This window comes from Asparagus officinalis, chromosome 5 (genome assembly GCF_001876935.1).
Source record: "Asparagus officinalis chromosome 5, Aspof.V1, whole genome shotgun sequence".
Lineage (NCBI taxonomy): Eukaryota > Viridiplantae > Streptophyta > Magnoliopsida > Asparagales > Asparagaceae > Asparagus > Asparagus officinalis.
The window spans coordinates 47512511-47519550 of NC_033798.1; positions in this window are offsets into that span (position 1 = coordinate 47512511).

Sequence of the window (7040 nt, forward strand, 5' to 3'; positions counted from 1 at the left end):
TTTTCATCCTCGAACGTTGACTTTTGTCGCAACGCGTTGACTGGCGTTGACCTAGGGTTACGCGTTGACCGGCGTTGACCCTTAGGGTTTCAAATCATCAAACGTTGACTTGTGTTGCAACACGTTGATTGACGTTGACCTATGGTTACGCGTTGACCGGCGTTGACCCTTAGGGTTTTGAATCGTCAAACGTTGACTTGTGTTGCAACGCGTTGATTGGCGTTGACCTAGGGTTACGCGTTGACCGGCGTTGACCCTTAGGGTTTTGAATCGTCAAACGTTGACTTGTGTTGCAACGCGTTGATTGGTGTTGCCCTAGGGTTACGCGTTGACCAGCGTTGACCCTTAGGGTTTTGAATCGTCAAACGTTGACTTGTGTTGCAACGCGTTGACTGGCGTTGACCTAGGGTTACGCGTTGTCCGGCGTTGACCCTTAGGGTTTTGAATCGTCGAACGTTGACTTGTGTTGCAACGCGTTGACTGGCATTGACCTAGGGTTACGCGTTGACCGGCGTTGATCCTTAGGGTTTTGAATCGTCAAACGTTGACTTGTGTTGCAACGCGTTGATTGGCGTTGACCTAGGGATACGCGTTGACCGGCGTTGACCCTTAGGGTTTTGAATCGTCAAACGTTGACTTGTGTTGCAACGCGTTGATTGGCGTTGACCTAGGGTTACGCGTTGACCGGCGTTGACCCTAGGGTTTCGAATCGTCAAACGTTGACTCTGGTTGCAACGCGTTGACTGGCGTTGACCTAGGGTTACGCGTTGACCGGCGTGGACCCTAGGGTTTCGAATCGTCAAACGTTGACTCATGTTGCAACACGTTGACTGGCGTTGACCTAGGGTTACGCGTTGACCGGCGTTGACCCTAGTGTTTCGAATCGTCAAACGTTGACTTTTGTTGCAACGCGTTGACTGGCGTTGACCTAGGGTTACGCGTTGACCGGCGTTGACCCTTAGGGTTTCGTGCATCGAATGTTGATTGGTGTCGATTTTCATCAAGACATCCAATAATTGATGAAAACGAGCGAATTCGGGTCCATATATAGGCATACGGGGACAAATGGGACCCGAAACACCCGTGGGTGTCTCACCCTTGGCCGAGACACCCTTGGGTGTCTTGGCCAAGGCCGAGACACCCTAGGGTGTCTCGGTTTTAGGGCCAAGACACCCCCCCTTTTTTTGTTTCTTTTTTTTTTTTGTTTCCCTTTTTTTTGTTTGTTTCCTCTTTTGTTTGTTTACTCTTTTGTTTCCCCCTCTTTTCAAAATTCAAAAGGGATTCCCTCTTAAATTTTAAACTCCTTCTTCTTCCTCCATACTCCATTGTTTCTCTCTTTCAAGGAGTTAAAACCCATTAAAAATTTTCGGATTTTTGTGTTCACCCCTTGGCCGAAATTTCCTCCTTTCAAGCTAGGGTTTCTCCTTCATCCTCAAGCTCAAGAAGAGCCTCTTGATTTGGTGAGTTCCCTTTCAACACTCTTCTTTTTTTTTTAGAAAGGTCATAGCTTTATGTTCTCATGAGTTAGAGGATAGGCTCTTTGATGATGGGTTGTGTAGGCATAAGAATTTGGGGGGTTTTATGCAAGGTTACAATAGGGCCGAATTTTGGGGGGCTTTTATGTAAAGTTACAATATGGCCGAAAATTGAGGGGGCTTTTATGCAAGATTGGACTGAAATTTGTAGGGGTCCTTATGTAAAATGGGACCGAAATTGGGTTTTGGATTGCATGTCCACTTGGTCGAAAATTTGAGGGGTGCTTTATGCAAGAAAACCAATGTTGTTTGAGGGGTTTATTTGCAAAAAGCAACCCACAAAGTGTAGAGGGGTTTATTTGCAAAAGGGGTGAAATTTAGGGCTGAAATTTCAAAAGTTTAGACCACAACCCAATAACCAAAGTTTTGATAAGGGTATGTGGACGTTAAATTGAAATTTGTGAAGGGGTTTATTTGCAAAAATGGCTAAATTCTACAAAAGGGCTCATTTGTAAAATTAACCAAAATCGTGGGGTATCGGGGGGTGCTATATGATCAGATATGATGACCATGACCCAACCCGAGCGTGTCCTTGACCCGAATTTTGGCCTTGAACACGAAGGGTATTTTGGGTATTTCACCAAAATTCATCGCGAAAAATGACAATCATTGTTTCGCATGCACGAAATTTGTAGGTTTAACTAGACTTCAATTATGAAACCCTATTTATGTATAGGATTTTAATTAAAGTTCTTAATTTCCCTTTTAAATTTCGTGTATTCATATTTTAGATTGTACCTGACTTGCTGCTTTTCGTTGCAGATTTTCAATGTCTCCACGCCGATCTCGACCTCGTAGGAGTCGTTCTCATTCACAACATAGTGAGGAAGAGGTTCCCGCGACATCTTCCCCCGCGGCCTCTTTCTTCGGGGGTGAGAATTTATATAGATCTTTTCTTGTGTATCCCTGATTGAGTTTGACCAGGATCGTTCTGACGATTCCTGCCGTTTAGTACGGGAAGGAGGGCGCCATTGCTTGCGCCAGCTTATCACAGATGCCTCCTTTACTGCTGATTCTACCTCCACTCAGGCTTTAAAGAAGCCGAGCTTCCTGTTTGGAGACCATGTCGAGGATCCTGCTACGTTGACCCTTGGCGAGGAGCACTGGCTGACTCTCGACGAGGGAGCTTGTTTGTACATTCCCTCCATTCCACGCCAATATTCTTTCAGTCACTTGAAGGGGCAGGCCGTGGAGCGACAGATGTCTTGGCACCTTACTGAAGATGCTGAGCGAGTTCAGTGTGGATATGCCACTCACCACAAGACTCCTGGCTCTAACGGGTATCATGACGTTCGTGGTCTTCGACCCGGGATTATGGGCCTTAACACTGTACCCCCAGGCGAGGTGTCAGCAGCTGCTTCTACTGTGAGTAACCGCCTGGCTCTTCTTGGGAGATGGTTACCTCCACCGGATTACAGATGCTACGGTTGGGCTTCCTCACTAGCCAAGGGGTGGTGGGCACGCATGACCAGTTTTGTCTTAGCGCGTTGGGAGAGGGATCTGAAGAGCAGTGGGTTGTATGCACCTATACGAGCCACCATGTACGGAATCCCAGTCAGCTGTCGCCATTTCTTGGCTTTGCTGGAGACCTACATGCCTGACAGCAACACCTTTCTGACCAGTGGTGGTGAGCTAGGGTTAGCTTTGCATGAGATGCATTATGTTTCGGGTCTTCCGATGGGGGATTGTCCGTATCAGGAGTACTTCCCCTCGAACCAGCAGTTGGAGTGTATGAAGAAAGATACTCCCGACATGTATGACACTCTCTGGGATCTTACTTGTCATTATCATACCTCCTTGGTCCAGACTTCTCCTCAAGCGAAGAGGAAGAGGCAGGTCAGCTTGAAGCAGTTTGCTTGCTATTTGTTCCAGAACTTGGAGGGTAGTTCCGACGAGTCTATTCGTGAATTAGACGTGTTGACCCCTTCTGCAATTAATGAGTTGTTGGAGAAGGCTGAGGCTCGTTCTTACACCATCGCCAGTGCTGAAGGAGTTTTTCCTGCGGGAACCAAGTTTCGCTCTTTTCTCTGCCGTGCACAGAAGCCCATTGGGCCCCGGACTCTACTAGCAGGCTACCTTGCCCTTTGGTTGAAGAAATGTGTTGTCCCGCACCAGCCTTCAGACGCTCTACCCATCGAGGTGCTCTTCCCTGCAGTTCAGCTAGCTTACGGGAGAGAGCTTTCCCTTCTCCCAGCGATGGTTGTTGGCATCCATTGTGGGCTCAGGTGTCTAGTCAGCAATTTTACACAGATGGGTTCTGAACCATCGACTGAGCTTATTTGTCCGAAGGTCGAGCTCCCTTACGCATATCTGATGGCGTGGCTCGTTCTTCACCGTCCTGATTTGATGTCAGTGCCCAGCGTTGTTGACATCCCCGTCCCTTTCATGCAGCTGTTGGAGAAGAGCAGATGGCTTGGGAACAAATTCAGTGATGTTCAACGAGAGCTTCGAGTCCGTAAGAGCTGGGAGTTCTTCAAGTGTTTTCCTCACTTCTCAGGTCGCTATGGTGACACGCTGATTGATGAGGAGAAACCTAGAAGTGACCGGACTGTTCTCGACGTTGGTTGTTTCCGCTGGTTAGTGAACATCCGTGTTGGGTATCTTATCCTCCGGGTGAAGAATCGATGCCACATAGAGCCTTACCTTCCCTGCCGTTTTGCTCGTCAGTTCGGCTATGACCAACTATATGTCGGGAATCCAAGCCGTAGCCTGCAGGTTGAGGGAGGACTTATTGATGGCGTACGAGCATGGCTATGGACAATGGTGGGCTGCACTGGAGCCCGTTTTGCTCTTCCTTCATATAGGCGTAAGCCGCTGACCACTTTCCTTAGTTGCAAGTGGTTCCTTTCCGCCTATGAATCCATAGGTGTGAGGAGCCTTTCAGAGTTACAGTCCGAGTACTCAGTCCGGGCTGCTATGATGGCTGCTCGCAGGGCTGAACTTGCTCAGAAGCGGAAAAAGGGGCATGCCAAATCTCTTCTCACAGATGATGAAGAGCTCCTTCCTACGGGTGACGACGATGAGACCTCCGAGGAAGAATATGTGGATGCAGATACCGACAGAGAAGAACTCGATATTGGTTTGTCCTGCTTCTTTGATTTTCCTTCTCCATTCTAATTGGTATAAACAACAGCTCTTGTTCATTTAATGAAATGGCTATTGTCACTTTAGGTAGGACAGATGACGATCATGAGCCGCCAGCTCCTACACACGTTGAAACGTGTGACAGGCCTGTGCATGACCGACCCGTTGGTCCTCGGAGGGTTGGTGCCCCGAAGAGGAAGAAGACCGCACATAAGCCCCACGACGGTCGGCGTCCTTACGGAGTGGACTTAGGAAGCACCGCCGGTGGAGGGGAAGGTAACATTTATTGCTTTAAGACGATTTACCTTTTGGGATTCGTAACCACGTTTTCATGCTCCAGGGTTCTTCGAAGAGGGCGAACTCCCCCCAGGTTCGGTATCTCCTGGTGTTGATAACATGGATTGCTTTATGCAGCTGATGTGCGACGCCCTTCATGACGGATCTTTGGGCATCGATCTAAACATCGATCTTGAGCAGATGAATAATGTTGAGCCCACAGTCCCATATTCAGGTATATCTACATCCAATGTTACTTTTCTCAAGCATGGGGAAGGAAGATCTTCCGTTTTTTGCTGCAAGTATTTTTTCGAGCTTTCCTCATCTTTCAACATTCAGGTTACCCTGCAGATGTCGCGATGGAAAGGCCAAGCTTCTCGAAGCCCGGTGCTGGCTTATTAGCTGATATGCTGGCTGAGCAGACTTCCAGAGGAACCGAGAGACCATTCTTTGGGAATGATTCATCCACCGGTATATATCTGATTCCCTTCCTCTTGCCTGATCTTTTATCTGACTGACGAAGGATTAATATTGCTGCGCCAACCATTGGGATTAGCCTGATATCGATTCCTGGCATATCTAGCTTGCCTCGGAGTGACGGACTCGCAGGTACGCATACGATTTAGGGATATCGTACTTCTCCATGTTCATCTGGCTTTTGACTAATATATGAGTGCAATCATAGGACCAACCACTGGGACTGATTCTCATATGACTCCTGGCATTGATGATGGACCTACAGGTATGCAGATGACCTTATCATCCCAATCCTCCTTATTTGTCTAAATTTTCATTTTGACTAATAAGAGGGTGCCACTATAGGACCAGCCGCTTGGGCCGATGCTCTTATGACTCTTGGCATTCCGGCTGCATCTGAGGACAGTGGGATTGCAGGTATGCATACGATCTTCTTGTCCCGATTCTCCTTATTTGTCCAAATTTCCATTTGGCTAATACAGGAGTGTAACTATAGGACCGGCCGTTGGGCCTGATACTACTACAGTTCCCGGGGCTGAAAATCTGCATAGAAGTGACGTCTCTCCGTCCTTGCCGAGTGATATAAGCAATCCGCCTGCAGGGGTTGATATACCCTCTTCTGCTGCTGTCTCAGAGCCTGTCGGACCTCAGCCTGAGGGGACGTCCGTTGGCGTTGGTATGCTCAGGATTTGCCTTTTGAATTTCCTTATTGTATTCGATAATCCGCTGAACTTCTATGTTGTTGCTTGTAGGATCTCGATCTTCCCTATACGAGTGTGTCCGCGCACTTTTGGTCGATACTGATCCTGACAGAGAGGCTTTTCGTACGGACCTCAGCTTCTTCACTGCCTTTTATAACGGCCTGATCGAGAAACTTCTTCATAGAGGAGGCGGGTTCGATCAGTTCAGGCGTTCCTTTTCTCGCCACATGATGATGATGAGAGAAGAAGGATACCCGGAATTGGCTGATTCCTTCACTGCCAATTTCGCTACCCTGGAGTATTGGAGATTAACGGGGTTTCTTCTTTCGTGTCCTCTCAGTTGGAGCATAGGCTGGCACAGTGGCGTGACCTGAGATCTTCCATCGGGTGCGAGCTTCGGTCACATGAGAGCTCCATTGCGCAGCTAATGGCTAACGTGGCGAGGAAAGATACGGAGAGAGCTGAGCTACTCCGCTCTTTGGACTCGAACCGCGAGGAATGACTAGGTTGAAAGCGGCCTTGAAGTGCGTTGAGGAATCTACTGCTCTTATTGTAGATGACCTGGCTGGACTAGAGCGTTCTCGTGAACAGGCACTCGAGGAGCTCGGATCCACCCAGGAGAGACTGATGAAGCTGAAGAGTGAAGCCGTGGAGATTTTAAGCAGTTCTGAGGAATCTGCCCGAGCTGATCTGCAGGCGGGACTTGAGCGGAGTTATGTAGATAGACTTTTTAGCTTAAACTCTTCGTCACGCATCCAACACACCCGGAATCACTCAAATCCGAGTTCGTACGAAGAATCTACGGGAGAAACGATCAAATACACCTACGGACGTCTCGGAGTTCCGAAACACCCCCAGGGGTGTCTCAGAAATTCCGAGACACCCCAGTGGTGTCTCAGAATTTCCGAGACACCCTAGGGTGTCTCAGAAAATCCGAGACACCCCAGGGGTGTCTCGGAAAAGCCGA